This window comes from Carcharhinus amblyrhynchos, chromosome 5, assembly GCF_965287045.1.
Source record: "Carcharhinus amblyrhynchos chromosome 5, sCarAmb.v2.hapA, whole genome shotgun sequence".
Classification (NCBI taxonomy): domain Eukaryota; kingdom Metazoa; phylum Chordata; class Chondrichthyes; order Carcharhiniformes; family Carcharhinidae; genus Carcharhinus; species Carcharhinus amblyrhynchos.
Window position 1 is genome coordinate 67,881,102 of NC_137328.1, and position 17,725 is coordinate 67,898,826.

The following is a 17,725-nucleotide window of genomic DNA, read 5'->3' on the forward strand; positions in this document are numbered from 1 at the left end:
AGAGCAGCGATGAGGACGTGAAACAGATTCAAGAAGGAGAACACCCCATCTCTTTTAAATCAGTGGAGAGATACAATCACAGTGAAGGAGTATGGCCGATACATGGTGCTGGCTAGGGGCCGTAAACAAAATTATTTACCAGTACCACCATGTTCAAGGCTATCAAGGGGCTAGACCCACAGGTGAACCAATTAAGGGGTTGTGTTTGTGGCCAAATATGGGTAAGGAAGTACAGCGCTATATCGATAATGGCATAGTCTGCACCTGAAACAATCAGAAACATAGAAGATAGCATAGCAGGAAGTGGTCATTTGGCCCTTCGAGCCTGCTCTACCATTCATTAGAACATGGCTGATCATCCAACTCAATAGCCTAATCTTGCTTCTTCCCCATAACCGTTGATCCCATTCAACCCAACTGATACATCCAGCTACCTCTTGAATACATTCAATACTTTGGCATCAACTATTTCCTGTGGTAATGAATTCCATATTCATTAGAATAGGTTTAATTGAATTAGTAAATATACATAGAAGAGAGAAAGTGGTTTAAACTCAGACAGGCTGTGGGAGAATACTTTGAAAAATATGACACCAGCATCAAACTCCTGCCAGACAAACTGCAACCAATTCGGACACAACTGGCCACCGCACCCAAGACCTTCATTAAAGGTAGTGCAACCAACAGGGAAATTAAAAGAAACATTAGTGAAATCAGAGTCACTACATGGTGGGAGGATTTTTGGGATTGGCGCTCAAACATTCATGGGTTCACTGCCTGTCGTACCTAACTAAACTATAAGACCTTAAGACATTGAGGAGGAGTTCTTGGAACGCTGCCGGGATAGTTTCCTCGAACAGTGTGTGTTGGAGCCGACGAGGGAGCGAGCTATCTTGGATCTGGTGCTATGTAATGAAGCGGGTAGAATTAGGGACCTTGTGGTGAAGGATCCTCTTGGGGAGAGTGATCATTGTATGGTGGAGTTTCTGGTGCAGATGGAGGAGGAGAAAGTGGGTTCCCGGACACGCGTCCTTTGTTTGAATAGAGGGAAATACGGTAGGATGAGAGAAGAATTGGCGAATGTGGACTGGGAGAGCGCGTTGGAGGGAGGGTCTGTTAAGGAGCAGTGGAGGATCTTTAAGGAGATCTTTCTTGGTGCTCAACGGAAATTTATTCCGATGGTCAAAAAGGATAGTAGGAGGAGAGGTAATAAGCCGTGGATAACAAAGGAGGTGAAGGAAAGTGTTAAACTAAAAGCGGAGGAATTTAGAGTAGCTAAGAGTAGTGGGCGAGAAGAGGATTGGGAGAGGTTTAAATGTCAACAAAGATTGACAAAGAAGTTGATAAGGAAGGGTAGGAGAAACTATGAAGCTGGGCTAGCACTTAATATAAAAAAGGATAGCAAGAGTTTTTATAAATATATAAAAAGGAAGAGGCTGGCTAGGGTGAATGTTGGTCCTTTAGAGGATGAGAAAGGGGACTTAGTGGTAGGGGATGGGGATATGGCTAAGGTATTGAATAACTTTTTTGTTTCTGTCTTCACGGAGGAGGACGTGAATAATTTGCCAGGTGTTAGCGATAGAAAGGTGGTAGGACTGGAGGGTCTTAATGACGTTACTGTTACTAGAAAGGTGGTGCTCGACAGACTGGAGGGGCTGATTGTGGACAAGTCCCCAGGACCGGATGGAATGCATCCGAGGGTTCTGAAAGAAATGGCGGAGGTGATAGTGGATGCCTTGGTGGTTATTTTCCAAACGTCGCTGGATTCCGGGGAAGTGCCGGATGATTGGAAAACGGCTAATGTTACGCCGTTGTTTAAGAAGGGTGCCAGGCAAAAGGCGGGGAATTATAGGCCGGTTAGTTTAACATCTGTGGTAGGTAAAATGTTAGAATCTGTCATTAAGGAGGAAATTGCGAGGCATCTTGAAGGGAATTGCTTGATAGAGCAGACGCAGCACGGTTTCATTAAAGGGAAGTCGTGTCTGACAAATTTACTGGAGTTCTATGAGGATGTGTCTAGGGCGGTGGATAGAGGAGAGCCGGTGGATGTGGTCTTTCTAGATTTTCAGAAAGCGTTTGACAAAGTGCCTCACAAGAGGTTATTGCAGAAGGTCGAGGGACATGGAGTTGGGGGTAGGGTGTTAGCATGGATAGAGGATTGGTTGTCAAATAGGAGGCAGAGAGTGGGGGTCAACGGGTGCTATTCGGATTGGCGGATGGTGACGAGTGGAGTGCCCCAGGGGTCGGTGCTGGGGCCTCAGCTTTTTACCATTTATATAGATGATCTGGAGGAGGGAACCGAGTGTAGAGTGTCAAAATTTACTGATGACACCAAGATTGGGGGAACGGCAAATTGTGCGGAGGGTGTGGAGAGTCTGCAGAAGGATCTAGATAGGCTGGGCGAATGGGCCAGGAAATGGCAAATGGAATTTAATGTTGGCAAGTGTGAGGTGGTCCACTTTGGTAGGAAAAATGGTAGGAAGGACTATTACTTACGAGGCGAAAAACTGCAGCAGGCGACGGTGCAGAGGGACCTCGGGGTGCATGAGTCGCAAAAACCCAGCTTGCAGGTGCAGCAGGTGGTCAGGAAGGCGAATGGGATGCTGGCCTTCATAGCAAAGGGGATTGAATATAAAAGTATGGAGGTCTTGCTGCAGCTGTATAGGGCATTGGTGAGGCCACAACTGGAGTACTGTGTGCATTTTTGGGCGCCGCACCTGCGCAAAGATATTTTGGCCTTGGAGGGAGTGCAGAGGAGGTTTACTAGGCTGATACCGGAGTTGAGGGGGTTGAGCTATGAGGAGACGCTGAATAAACTGGGCTTGTACTCGTTAGAGTTTAGAAGAATGAGAGGAGATCTCATTGAGACATATAAGATGATGAATGGGATGGATAGGATAGAGGTGGAAAGACTCTTCCCGCTCAAAAAAGACAATAGGACTAGTGGGCACAGCCTCAAGATAAAAGGGGGGCGGTTTAGAACGGAGTTGAGGAGGAACTTCTTCACTCAAAGGGTGGTGAATCTCTGGAATTCTCTGCCCGTTGAAGTGGTGGAGGCTGCCTCGCTAAATATTTTTAAGACGCGGGTTGATGGGTTTTTGATAGGAGAGGGGATTAAGGGTTATGGGGAGAGGGCGGGAAAGTGGAACTGAGCAGCGACAGATCAGCCATGATCTTATTGAATGGCGGGGCAGGCTCGAAGGGCTGGATGGCCTACTCCTGCTCCTATTTCTTATGTTCTTATGTTCTTAATTAGGCAATTCGGCCCATCAAGTCTGCACTGCCATTCAATCATGACTGACATGTTTCTCAATCTCATTCTCCAGTCTTTACCCCATAATGTTTTGTCCCCTTACCAATCAAGAATGTATCTATTTATGTCTTATGTCCACAGCCTTCTGTGGCAATTAATTCCACAGAGTCACCACTCTCTGGCTAAAGAAATTCCTCCTCATCTCGTTTCTAAAGAATCATCCCATTATTCTGAGGCTGTGCCCTTGGGTCCCACTCTCTCCTACTAATGGAAACATTTTCTTCACATCCACTCTATCCAGGTCTTTCATTATTCTTTGTTTCAATGAGATTTCCTGTAACCTTTCTGAACTCCATTAACTGTAATATTCACCCTGCTTACATCTATTAGTCTGCCCTTGCAATAAAGCTAACCTGCTAGAAGGAAGAAGAAATTAAACATGGCATTTGGACATAGACAAAATGATCCTGCACCATGACCAAGGAATATAATGAGGACTCTCACTCAGTAACGTGTCATTTCTTTTACACTCTATTTAGAAACATTTTGTAGGAATTAATTTTGTATGTATGACATGTTCAATTTTGTATTTATGGTGTTATCACAGTGTATATGTATTGGGTTAGGGATTAGGACCGTTTGTCTGAGACTCTCGTATTTGCCCTTGAAGGAATTTGGTTAGAATTGTATGATCCAGTTTGCTGATATTCACTGGATCAAGAGGAGAGACTGTGGCCAGATGGCCATTGGTCTGAATTGTAAGCCCAAGAACAGTTGGACACATTAAATTAAACTGCTGCAGCAAACACCCACAAGTATCACTGGGAACCCAGACAGGCCAAGGCTAAAAACAACACAGGTCAAGGCAAGCCAGGGCATTGCCCTACAGAAGAGATTGGGAGGATGCCAACCTGACCATATTTGGTAGATAGTTGTGTATTCCTTAGTTTTGGCTGGACTGTTTGGTACCTCGAGTTCCTGCCATGACCTTTTTGAGGGGCATTATGTGGAATGTGCATACCTTACAAAGGTCACCTGGAGTGCATCTAGTATTTTCCAGATAAGGAATTTGCAACCTCATTGAATGCTGCACTCCCTGCCCAGAAACCCAATTTACTTTATTAGTGTCACAAATAGGTTTACGTTAACACTGCAATGAAGTTACTGTGTAAATCCCCTACTCGCCACACTCCAGCGCCTGTTTGGGTACACTGAGGGAGAATTTAGCATGGCCAATGCACCTAACCAGCACGCCTTTCAGACTTATGGGAGGAAACCAGAGCTCCTGGAGGAAACCCACATAGACGCAGGGAGAACTTGCAAGCTCCACACAGACAGTGACCCAAGCCAGGAATCAAACACAGATCCCCGACGCTGTGAGGCAGTAGTATTAACCACCCCATTGGGTGGAAGCCAGAGAACCTTCTGGAAGGGCACAAAGAGGGGAAAAAGAGACACCAGAAGCCACACCCAGAAAAGACTTGGGATGACCTGCAGCAAATAAGACAATAGATAAGACACAGCAATAACTTAGAGATGGAAGAGGGTGTTCAAGAATCACCTTCAAAGACAAGGACTCAGATGGCTGAGGTTGAGAACTGGACCCATGGTTCGGTTGAGTTCGTCAGTATGAGCAGTATTAAAATCTTAGGCAAATAGAGTTAAGTTGCGAAAAGTAACTGTGTGTTAACGTTTATTGAACTTGTTAATAAAATTGGGTTGAACCACGAGTTGTCCTTTTGTTCATCTCATAAATAAGGACACCTGGGTAAAGTGTTTGACTCACACAAACTGGTCAAAGTATCTAATTTTTCTCGACAACACCACAAACAATGGGACTCTCACCGGTTGATTTATTGATGGGTAGAAGATCAGAGTCTCCCCTGGATCTGCTATATCCAGATGTCAAAGCAAAAGGGAGAAGAAGGAGACAAAAAACAGGGGACATGATTAACTTGATCGAGTTTTTTTGAGTAAGTGATGAAGATGATTGATGAGGTTAGGGCAGTGGATGTTGTCTACATGGACTTCAGTAAGACCTTTGACAAAAGGTCCCTCATGGCAGACTGGAGCAGAAGGTGAAGTTGCATGGGATCAGAAGTGAGCTGACAAGGTAGATACAAAACTGGCTCAGTCATAGAAGATAGAGGGTAGCTGTGGAAGGGTGCGTTTCTGAATGGAGGGCTGTGATAAGTGGCAATCCTCAGATTAATGCTGAGACCTTTCCTATTTATAATATGTATTTAAATGATTTGGAGGAAAATGTAACTGGTTTGATTAGTAAGTTTGCAGATGTCGCAAAGGTTGGTAGATTTGCAGATAGCGATGACGACCCGTCAGAGGATACAGCAGGATATAGATCGGTTGGACACTTGGGTGGAGCGATGCAGATGGAGTTTAATCCGGACAAGTGTGAGGTAATGCATTTTGGAAGGTCTAACACAGACAGGAAATAAACAGTAAATGGCAGAACCCTTAAGAGTATTGATAGGCAGAGATCTGGGTGTACAGATACACAAGTCACTGAAAATGGCATCACGGGTGGGGGGGGGGGGGGGCGGCGGGGGGAGGTAGTCAAGAAGGCAAACGGCATCAACGCTACTCCTTCATCAGGTGAGTCAGTCACCTGACTGACACCTGAGTGCATTAGCTATGAGGAGAGGTTGGAGAAGCTTAGTTTATTCTCACTGGAACGACTGAGGTTGAGGGGGTGACCTGATAAAAGTCTACAAGATTATGAGAGGCATGGACAGAGTGGAGAGTCAGAAGCGTTTTCCCAGGGTGGAAGAGTCAATTACTAGAGAGCTTTGGTTTAAGGTGTGAAGGGCAAGGTTTAAAGGAAATGTATGAGGCAAGGTTTTTTTCTCTACCACCCCCCCCAAACCCCCACAGAGGGTGGTGGGTACCTGGAACTCACTGATGGGGGAGGTAGTGGAAGCAGATACAATAGTGACTTTTAAGGGATGTCTTGACAAATACATGGATAGGCTGGGAATGGTGGGATATGGTCCCTGGAAAGGTAGGGGGTTTTAGTTCAGTCAGGCAGCATGGTCAGTGCAGGCTTGGAGGGCCTGTTCTTGTACCGTAATTTTCTTTGTTCTTTATCATGTTAAGGAGAGACATTTTAACCTGAATGATTGTGTTTATATCAGGAATTTTGGCAGTAGCCAGCACTGGCTACCTGGGCATATCCTTAACCAAAGTGGTCCACTACCTTTGGTGGTGAAATTGAACAACAGAAGAGTTTTTGCAGAGACCAAGATCGAATTGGTCTATGCCATGATTCAGACAGCAAAAGTTCCAGATAACACAACGGAAGGAAATGCTGCTGTGGAAATTAAGAAGTGGTTCCAATTGTACCAAGACTTCCAGTGCACTCATGCACTCAACCCACACCTGCATCCACAAGTTTAGCTGAATTAAGTCAAGCATCACCAGAGTTGAAAGAATCAGTGATACTGCACAGATCATAGCATCGTCACGAAGCTCCTGAAAAACTGACATATAATTAAGGCATTAGTTTCACTGTAATTTTCAGTCTTTAAGGTGGGGGGGGGGGTTGAAATTTAAGGCGGGGGGGGTGGGGAGAAAAAAGTGTTGTAGAATATTATTGCCATGTATCTTATTTAAATTTCATTGTTGGGGTCATCAATAAGTGCTGTGGTTTACAGCATGAAAATAGGCCCTTCAGCCCAACTTGTCCATGTCGCCCTTTTTTTTGAAACCCCAAAGCTAGTCCTAATTGCCCACATTTGGCCCATATCCCTCTATATCCATCTTCCCCATGTAACTGTCTAAGTGCTTTTTAAAAGACAATATTGTACCTGCCTCTACTACTACCTCTGGCAGTTTGTTCCAGACACTCACCATCCTGTGTGAGAGAAAATTGCCCCTCCGGACCCTTATGTATTTCTCCCCTCTCACCTTAAACCTATGCCCTCTAGTTTTAAACTTCCCTACCTTTGGGAAAGGATATTGACTATCTAGCTGATCTATGCCAGATCCCATTGGCTTCATATCATCCTTCAGCATCGTGCACAGCTCTAACACCGCCCGCCTGCACAAATGCTATCTTCGTACAGATTGAATACTCTGACAGTTCCATGAGGTACAGCCTGTAAGTCCATCACCTGAGTTATTTAAATTCCACTTAATGTCTCAGCTCAATGACTTCTTTTAAAACTGTTCAATTTAAATATTCTGTCCAAATTTGTGGAACTTCCAAAATCCAATTAAAAAGAAGTTTCCATCAATTCATTTTGGGAAATCTTTCAAATCTTAGTCCTAAAGAGTGACATTTTTTTTTCACTTTCTATATCCAGATCAGGCATTGCATGACCAAAATATTGCTAAAGTTCTACCTATTCTGGCTTAACAATATACCTTCACTTCAATGATAATAATGTTAACGCAAAATACTGTGGATGTTGGAAATCTGAAATAAGAACAGAAAATCCTGGATAAACTCAGCAGGGCTGGCAGCAGCAGCTATGGAGTGAGAAACAGACTTTAAAATTAACTCTGGATGTACAGGATCTAGGAAGATTCAGATGCTCGTCAGCTTTCAGTAGGTGAGAGCTTAGTGGTAGCTGAAGAGTCCGTTTGACTCTTCTTCAGAATCTTAAATTTATTTCAATATTCAAATTCCTTATGATATTATTTTATGTCAAATGATAGAACATTTTTGTGTGATGAACCCATCCCAGCGAGGAGCTCAGATAATGTTGCCCAAACCTATTCCAAATAAACCCCTTACCAGCCAAGAGGTATTGATAGATTGAACTGGATTAGAATCTAGAACCACTCTGTATAGTTTTTTTTTAAAACTAAATTGACTACACAATGTGGCACTTGCCATTCAAAGCAGGAAAGTCAGTGCAGATTAGCTGAAAGCAGTTGAAGCAACAGTGAGGGTTTAATTATCACTGGGTTAAGAGTTGGGGGCAGGGGGGGGAATGAGTTATTACTGTTTCCTATCCTCAATTGCTTTCCAATGGCCCTATTAAAAGGTGTGTAGATGATGTCAGATAAACGCAGGATTAAGCTCAGCTATGTATGCCTTACACATTTGAATAACTTAACAATATTAACAGCCTGGATTCACACAAAGAATAAATATTTAGTTTCCAGAGCTTATCCAGTTGACAGCTAAACTATACAGATCCTGAACTTCTATGTTTAAACTTTTATTTATACAGAATTTCCTAATCTCAGATCAGGCAGGACTCAGGTGCTGAAATTGGTCATGGAGCTCATAGGTTAGGAGAGAAAATTCTGATTACGTATTCTTAGCGAGGACCACTGTTTAAAGTGCTCTGGGCTGAACAAAAAATAAAGAAAGAAGGTTGTATGGTGATGGCTTCTTGCCCCACAATTACCCATGTTGACACTCACTGCCAAAAAACTCCAAAATAAATAATGACCACCAACCTGAGGGATCAAAGGGAATCTATCATCTCTAAAAATGTGCCCAAGCAAATGTTGTGTTTTATGATGAGTTACATTATATAAAAGTCTAGATGCATTGGTGAATATATATAGAAATCTTACGAAGACTTTAATTGAAGTACTGGATACAGCTTTTAGTTTCATATATGGGGAGAATGTTGCAGATCCACTTCAATGCTGCCTGTGTGACTAAATACAAAAGATAGAGAGACAATTGAAAAATGAGGCTGATTACTTAGATCTGGGACAATTACAGGACAATTTGATAGTATTATTTAAAATTATGAAGGAGTAAGTATGTAGAAACAGAGTTTCCAGCAGTTGAGAAAAATTGAGCAGAACCAGAAGCCACAGATTAAAGCTGTCAGCCTCGGCTTACAGGGAGAACTCTCAATCTTTGAATCAGGAGCTATACGTGTTCAACTCCCAAAATGTCTGTACACAAAATCTAGTCTGTCTCCTCAGCACAATTCTGAAGGAGTATCACATTGTCAAAGGTATCATCGTCTGAATTAAGAACCATATTGAACCACCAAGTCATGGTGATTCAATATGGCTAAAACGGTTGACTAACACCATAATTGGCAATGCTAAATTTCCCGTAGTGTCTCGGGATGCATAGGTTAGAGGGATTAACAAAGTAAATGTTTGGGGTTGCGAGGATAGGGCCTGGAGTGGGATTGTTGTCAGTGCAGACTCGATGGGCCAAATGGCCTCCTTCTACACTGTCATGTTTCTACGATTCTACAAAACACTGGAATGAAGTGCATAACTGCCGTCTGGATAGCGAGCATTCACTAACATGGTCACACGCCAACTGCAGGTTAAGGGAATGGGATGAATTGCAGTTAGAACATAAGAACATAAGAAATAGGAGCAGGAGTAGGCCATCTAGCCCCTCGAGCCTGCCCCGCCATTCAATAAGATCATGGCTGATCTGTCGTGGCTCAGTTCCACATTCCTGCCCTCTCCCCATAACCCTTAATCCCCTTGCTCATCAAAAACCCATCAACCCGCGTCTTAAAAATATTTAGCGAGGCAGCCTCCACCACCTCAACGGGCAGAGAATTCCAGAGATTCACCACCCTTTGAGTGAAGAAGCTCCTCCTCAACTCTGTTCTAAACCGCCCCCCCTTTATCTTGAGGCTGTGCCCCCTAGTCCTACTGTCCTTTCTGAGTGGGAAGTGTCTCTCCACCTCTATCCTATCCATCCCACTCATCATCTTATATGTCTCAATGAGATGTCCCCTCATTCTTCTAAACTCTAACGAGTACAAGCCTAGTTTATTCAGCCTCTCCTCATAGTTCAACCCCCTCAACTCCGGAATCAGCCTAGTAAGCCTCCTCTGCACTCCCTCCAAGGCCAAAATATCCTTGCGTAAGTGCGGCGACCAAAACTGCACACAGTACTCCAGCTGCGGCCTCACCAATGTCCTATACAGCCGCAGCAAGACCTCCCTACTTTTATATTCAATCCCCCTCGCTATGAAGGCCAGCATCCCATTAGCCTTCCTGACCACCTGCTGCACCTGTAGGCTGGGTTTTTGCGACTCATGCACAAGGACCCCGAGGTCCCTCTGCACCATCGCCTGCTGCACTTTTTCGCCACGTAAGTAATAGTCCTTCCTACCATTATTCCTACCAAACTGGACCACCTCGCACTTGCCAACATTAAATTCCATTTGCCAGTTCCTGGCCCATTCGCCCAGCCTATCTAGATCCTTCTGCAGACTCTCCACACCCTCCACGCAATTTGCCGTTCCACCAATCTTGGTGTCATCAGTAAATTTCGACACCATACACTCGGTTCCCTCCTCCAGATCATCTATATAAATGGTAAATAGCTGAGGCCCCAGCACTGACCCCTGGGGCATTCCACTAGTCACCAACCGCCAATCCGAATAGCACCCATTAACCCCCACTCTCTGCCTATTTGACAACCAATCCTCTATCCACACTAACACCCTACCCCCAACTCCATGCCCCCTTACCTTCTGCAATAACCTCCTGTGAGGCACCTTGTCAAACGCCTTCTGAAAATCAAGAAAGACCACATCCACCGGCTCTCCTCTATCCACCGCCCTAGACACATCCTCATAGAACTCCAATAAATTTGTCAGACACGACTTCCCCTTAACGAAGCCGTGCTGCGTCTGCTCTATCACGCAATTCCCCTCAAGATGCCTCGCTATTTCCTCCTTGATGACGGATTCTAACATTTTACCTACAACAGACGTTAAACTAACCAGCCTATAATTCCCTGCCTTTTGCCTGCCACCCTTCTTAAACAACGGCGTAACATTAGCCGTTTTCCAATCTTCCGGCACTTCCCCGGAATCCAGCAACGTTTGGAAAATAACCACCATGGCATCCACTATAACCTCCGCCATTTCTTTCAGTTCTGGTACATATGTGGGGCTGCAGAGTCACATTCATGCAGTCAATAGCTCCCTGCTCAAGGAGAATCCCACCACCATGTGTCCACTCATCCTACTAATAAAGTTCCCTCTCTTGGTGCACAGGGCCTCAGTTGCCCCCCTGGTGCAGTGATTCTTGGGAAACTATGATATATTGGCAATGTTGCCCACAACTCCAGAAGGTTCCACTTAGGTAGAAATTTAATGTTAAGATTTGCTCACTCTGCATGCTTCCAGTGCACAAGTGGCACCCTTGCACAAACACTCTTCTATGCATGGCTCACCAAGCCAAGAGAGGCGAAAGTAATTTGGGCACCATTTTCCAGTGTCTGGATTTCCTTAGCACCATCAGCAGCACAGACATGTGATTTGCGGCTTGAATCATTTCATCCACTGTGAACAACATGGGAAATATGCTGACACCATTTGGAAACCATACAATTAAAATATGAAATATATTTATGTAAAAAAGTAGGGGAATGTTATGGTGGATAATTAATGTTGAAAAATTCAACATAGTTTCTAAAGCTATGTTTGTGCAACATACAATGCTAAACAAGATCAGGCATGCTTAAGTGTACTTGATCAACAATATTGGCAGTTTTTTTTAAATGGAACAGTATGTTTTTTATAATAGCCACATGAGGTCAGTCAGAACAGATTAGAAAGTGAATCTGATTACATTGTCCATTATGTTCTCTAAACCTTAGTGTATAAAAAGGGAAAAACAAACTTTCATGAAGGTTCAGCAATGGATGATTGAGGAGACTAAATTACTACAGCCAAAAACCTTATAGTAAAACTTTCAAGATCAAGGCTTATGAATTTTACTGTGCAGTGCCAGTGTTCTGATGCCAATTGGCTTACTAAGATCCCAATCTAGACAGTAAACATGTACATGTTATCCAGTCCCAGAAGCCTGTCAGGGGCTAGTGATGGTGTCAGGATGGCCATCCTTATTATTTTATTTAAATGAGGATCGAGCTTCTCGTAGGACCCAGTACAATTTTTGAATGCTCTATCATCTGACTCGTTATGAGCAGAACTCACACAGCACATTGGATCCTTACCCAGCAGGATGGCCCCCTCATCAGTAATATTTAAAAGGATTAAGCAGTGCTTAATGCCTAGCTGCTAGTTTCTTCCTTCAGGCTGCTGGTAAGCATTAGTACATTTGCACGGCTGTTGTTGTGCTGAAAAGCAGAGCAGCATTTTTCCAATATTGCACTTCATTTTGGGCTGGCACCACTGGTATTCTGCTGCCTTTGAGGCTGAAGGATAGAACACGAGAACGACATCAAAGAACAGGAGCAGCTGCCAGAAGAGGGAGACGGGGGGCAACTTATAAGACGCCATAATCACAGTAAATATTCAGGGAGCACCTGTGCTACATTAACCTTACTCAGGAGCAATATCTCCATCACGTTCACTTTTCCAGGGAAGTTAATCACAGACATTGTTACATACCGCAGCCACAACTCAAGCCTTGAACTCAGGGCACGAGCAGAGGATGGGCAAATGAGGGTTGTAATTGTCTTGACTGCATGAGTATGAGAAGGAAATATGGTGAGGAGTGGTGCAGTGGTTGCTGGAGAGTGAAGGGAAGCAAAGGAGCAAAGGTTATCCCTTACAATTCTGGTGAAATTATTGAACATTTTCCTGCTTACATTCCTGGATGTTAGTCTCCTGGCAACACATACTTCTGCAATCTTTTCCCACTGTTACTGGAGCTGATACTTGAAGGGCTTCTTACATCCTGTGTGGAAGGAGGCACATCTCTTCCTCCTGTCACCTTCCTGCATCAAAGTCTCCAATGTCATATTTGATCATTATTGTGCTCTCTCAGTATTTGCTTCAGCCATGTTTCTACTTTCAAGCTGTTTCTTTGATGTCTGCAGAACGCACGTCCCTTTCACAAAATATGGCTGCCGTACTTTGCATAATACATGCTCGCCATTTATGTACCCTTTCAGCCAATCAGCAGCATGAGTAACAATAACTGCATGCCTGTGTAATTCTGATCAGCAAGCACAAATATTACATATGTCCGCTGTGATAGTATAATCCTGCTTTTACACACCACGAGACTCAAACATTAACAACTTAATGGCTCCCATTCACCTGTTCTGTTGACCCTCCATTTTACCTTCACGAAACTATCAATATGCTGGTGAGAAGGGAGGAGGTAAGTAGATGATGTAACAATTAAGAACGCTACAGTAAAGTATGTAACTGTCAAAACCATTCTGCATGGGGCCTGCTACTCCCAGCGTACCATCTCTAATTTATATCACCCTAAAGAAGAGGAAAGGTCTACAAAGAGTATTTCCTCTCCAAGGTAAATATATCTTTATGCATTATTGAAATAATATTGATTTTATGCATTACAATTCATCTGGATCAATGACATCTAGAGCACAGTGCTTCTTGTGGAACACAAAATGAACACAAGCGCACAGCTTATTGGTACATCTGATGTTGCTTTGTGGCAACACTGATTATCTAGAATTTTGCATGGTTTGGGCAAATGCGCACCTGACCCAGAAGCATGTGAAATCGCTCAAAAAGGCATCGGGTGTGCATCCAGGCATCATTGTGCACTCAATGTTTCATGTGATGGGCACGCACAAGAGTCAGAAGCATGCCCACTGATAACCAAACAGGCAATTTAACCCATTAGGGCACAAGTGAACACAATTTGACATGGCCCATCTACTTTTATAGTTGGCAGTGGGCCAATTGGCCAGACCGCCTTTATGTTTCAGCTTCAACCTCAATCCTGAAGGAACTGTCTAGGCTGAAGTAAAATTTAAAAACATGTCTGGGGACTGAGATTTCAGTTTGAGTGTGTTGCTTGGAAACTCTTTGCTTAGTTTTTCTATTACAATTTATTTTGTACAGGTCTGCAGCTTCCTGAGACAGCTCCACAGTGACCGTTCCCCTGAACGAGCACATTGCAAACATCAGCCTGCACATTCCCTTTTCTCAGCACATGCCCTCTTCCCAATCTCTCCAGCAGCTTTCAGTCCTTCCCAGCATGTTTCACCCTGGCTGCCTGTTAGCTTGCCAGCCAGTGCGAAATCAGTTTCCGAGGCCAACCCGAGTCGGAAGCATATTTTCACCTGCTTCCAGGTCTGCCGAGCGCCTGCAGCCAATGGACAAAAAAATTCAGGTCATGGGTCCTTCCAGGAGACTCGTAGGGACAGGTTAGATGTGTCCTTTTAGTTCAGATATCCTGAACCAACAATGGAGGTAGTACTTAATCCAGTTCAATGCAAAAATATATAATAAATGGGAAAAATTGAGAAATGTATTCTATACCAATGTAAAATTGCAATTTGTACATTAGCTCCTTACTTGCTGATTTTTTTTGCCTATTTTGTTTGCTCTCTTTATGTTAGCCAAAGTATCTGGTGTTAAAATTTGATCTAGGAGGACAGCTATTTTTCTTTTTATAGTCATGCTTTGAAAAGAACAGATAAGTATGTTTTGCTAGAGGTTTATCACCTGGTGTTAATACCTTTGGTTCTTGGGAATCCTAAAGAAGAGAAGAAAAACAGACTGGATGTTTAAATAACAGAATGTTTGATTTTCTGTGCAAAAAATCCAAGTGAAAGCTACCAAAGGGCTAGTGACTTTCTTCAAACATTTGCGACTTGATTAGAAAGAACTTAGCTGGGGTCACACAAATTGGCCCTGGAGCTTTATAAAACATGGGTGTAAAGGTTGATTTGCAGGACCAGTTATATACAGCTCAGTGATGACATTTTCATGTGTGTGTTTTGCATGTGTTTTCTCTTAACAAGCTGGACTAAATTCCCATGATTTGTGGAGGATATGGAATGAATACTTATAGAAATAAAGACCTATAAACAGAGTTATGATGCACTGTGAGGCACAGTTAGAAAACACTGTCCCACAGCCTATTGGGCTCACCTTTATGTGAGAACACCTTTAACCTCCATTAAGGATTTCCTGGCTATGGCTGCCTGGTTTTAACATCATCCAGATGTGGGATATATTAACTTGTTTAAATCTGATTTATGACACAAAGGCACCTTTGTAATCACCTGTGAGACCATAAATATTTAAAGAATGTTTTAGAAGCCTCCAAGAGCTGACAAAAATTCCCCAGTTTTTGAAACAAATTTGGCTTCAATTTTAGTAAACGGCAATTGTTATGGTTATTTGGGCATACATCAATAAAAGGACAAAAAATGTTACCATACCTTTAGTGATTATAGCACTTCCTTATTATCTTTGTTTGAAACTGCAGTGTTAATGTAGTTTATTATCTCCTGAATCAGACTTGCTAAGTGCTGAGTCGCATGCTGAGCAGAAAAGCTTCATCCACCTTCAGAAAAACAATTTCATTTTTAACATGCAAGAACAAACACAGATTCAATGGTTTCCAGAAGGATGTAACCGGTAGGAAAAATACTGAACGTTCTAAAAGGGTTAATTTATAGGCATCAACTTCAAAAATCTATGATCCAAATCAGTGCTTTTGCTCCTTTCCCAACACAAGAAATTATTTTATTTGCCATTTTAAAGGTAAGATTTTTTAGGAACAAGTAAGGGCCAAGAAGATTCACTTGCTTTTCAGAGATTAACAGTCTACCCAATTTCTCACTATACCCTCTTTCTTTCACCTCTTCCCATTATGATTTATGTTAGGACTTTATTAGCCTACGATTCATAAGAAATTCCACCTGACTTTACTTCTTATTCGTAATTTTCTAATTGTTAACATTTAGCCCGAGTATTTGCATCCTTCATCAAAGTGAACAATTTGCTTTATCTTTATCACTTTTCTTACTAATAATGAAAACATCAACTACCTTGAGAACTAAAAATCTCCTTTTTGAAAAGGGTCATTTATCGTAATTTAGTCAGAATCATTGCAAACTAAATTCTATAATGTTATAAAAACATTCAATTGCTATATAAAGATGCCTAGATCAGATCTGATTCACAATTTCTAGAACATATTCCCTATTCCAAAACCAAACAGATAATTAGCTCATGTATTAAATATCCATTTAGCATCAATTTCAAATATAAGCTAATTTTAATCACATGATGCTCATGTTAGTCATCTCATGGTGTGTTCTTAAATCAATAAGCATTCAAGAGTTAACATTTAATCATCAAATAGGGCCCGACTTTTGATTTAAGAAATTACTAGGATCGTTAGAAAACATACCCTTTCAGAAACCTCTTCATATTCAAACTCATCAAGTTCAGTCAGATGTTCTTCTTCTGACATGAAGAAACCTATATGCTTACTGAAAAACTGAAGGAAAACAAGAACAAAATAGTATTTGTTCGTATCTTGATCAAGATATTAATGGAGGAGCAGATTTCCCAATGCTGGATTGTCCGGATACAGTACACAAAAGGAAAACCAGGTAGGAAGGTGCATCCACCTGTAAAGGCAGGCTGTCTGGTTTTATGTCCATGCATACTTTACAGATAATAATACATGGTCCATGGGAAGATAAACAAAATAAAAATATGGAGGTTTAATTAAAAATGCAAAAAACAGCTGACGCCAAACTAACCTTCCCTATTTACACACTCTGTAAATTACATTATTCGGTCTATTAATTCTCCATTGAACATTTAGAACATTCATCTCATTTATAAACTTGAACTTCACCTAACACGTATAAGGAGAGATTTCCTGCGTTGGCACTCTGGGCACATATCAGGAACATAGCTCCAGTCTAGATCATGGACTTGGGTTATGCAATCTTCCAACAACCATTTCCTGTGTTCATCACAACCACTGAGAGAAAACATTTCTCCCTATAATAAATTACTTTGTGTACAGTATCATAAAAGTAGAGTGAAATTGCATACTTCTATTTATTACCTCAAAGATAAGAACATAAGAAATAGGAGCAGGAGTAGGCCATCTAGCCCTTTGAGCCTGCCCGCCATTCAATAAGATCATGGCTGATCTGTCGTGGCTCAGTTCCACATTCCCGCCCTCCCCCCATAACTCTTAATCCCCTCGCTCATCAAAAACCCATCAACCCGCGTCTTAAAAATATTTAGCGAGGCAGCCTCCACCACCTCAACGGGCAGAGAATTCCAGAGATTCACCACCCTTTGAGTGAAGAAGTTCCTCCTCAACTCCGTTCTAAACCGCCCCCCCACCTTTATCTTGAGGCTGTGCCCCCTAGTCCTACTGTCCTTTCTGAGTGGGAAGAGTCTCTCACTAGAAAGCTTTAGATTGGCTAGGAGGGAGTTGAAGAGTGAGTTGAGAAGGGCTAAAAGAGGACATGAGAAGACTTTGGCTGATAGGATTAAGGAGAATCCTAAGGCGTTCTATAGGTATGTCAAGAACAGAAGGTTGGTCAGGGCAAGATTAGGGCCAGTTACAGACAGCAGGGGGAAGTTGTGTGTGGAACCGGAGGAGATTGGAGAAGTATTGAACCAATATTTCTCTTCGGTGTTCACGCAGGGGGACATGAATATAGCTGAGGAGGACATTGGGTTGCAGGGGTGTAAAATAGACAGTATTACGGTTGATAAAGGGGATGTGCTGGAAATTCTTGAGGGGCTGAAAATAGATAAGTCCCCTGGTCCGGATGGGATC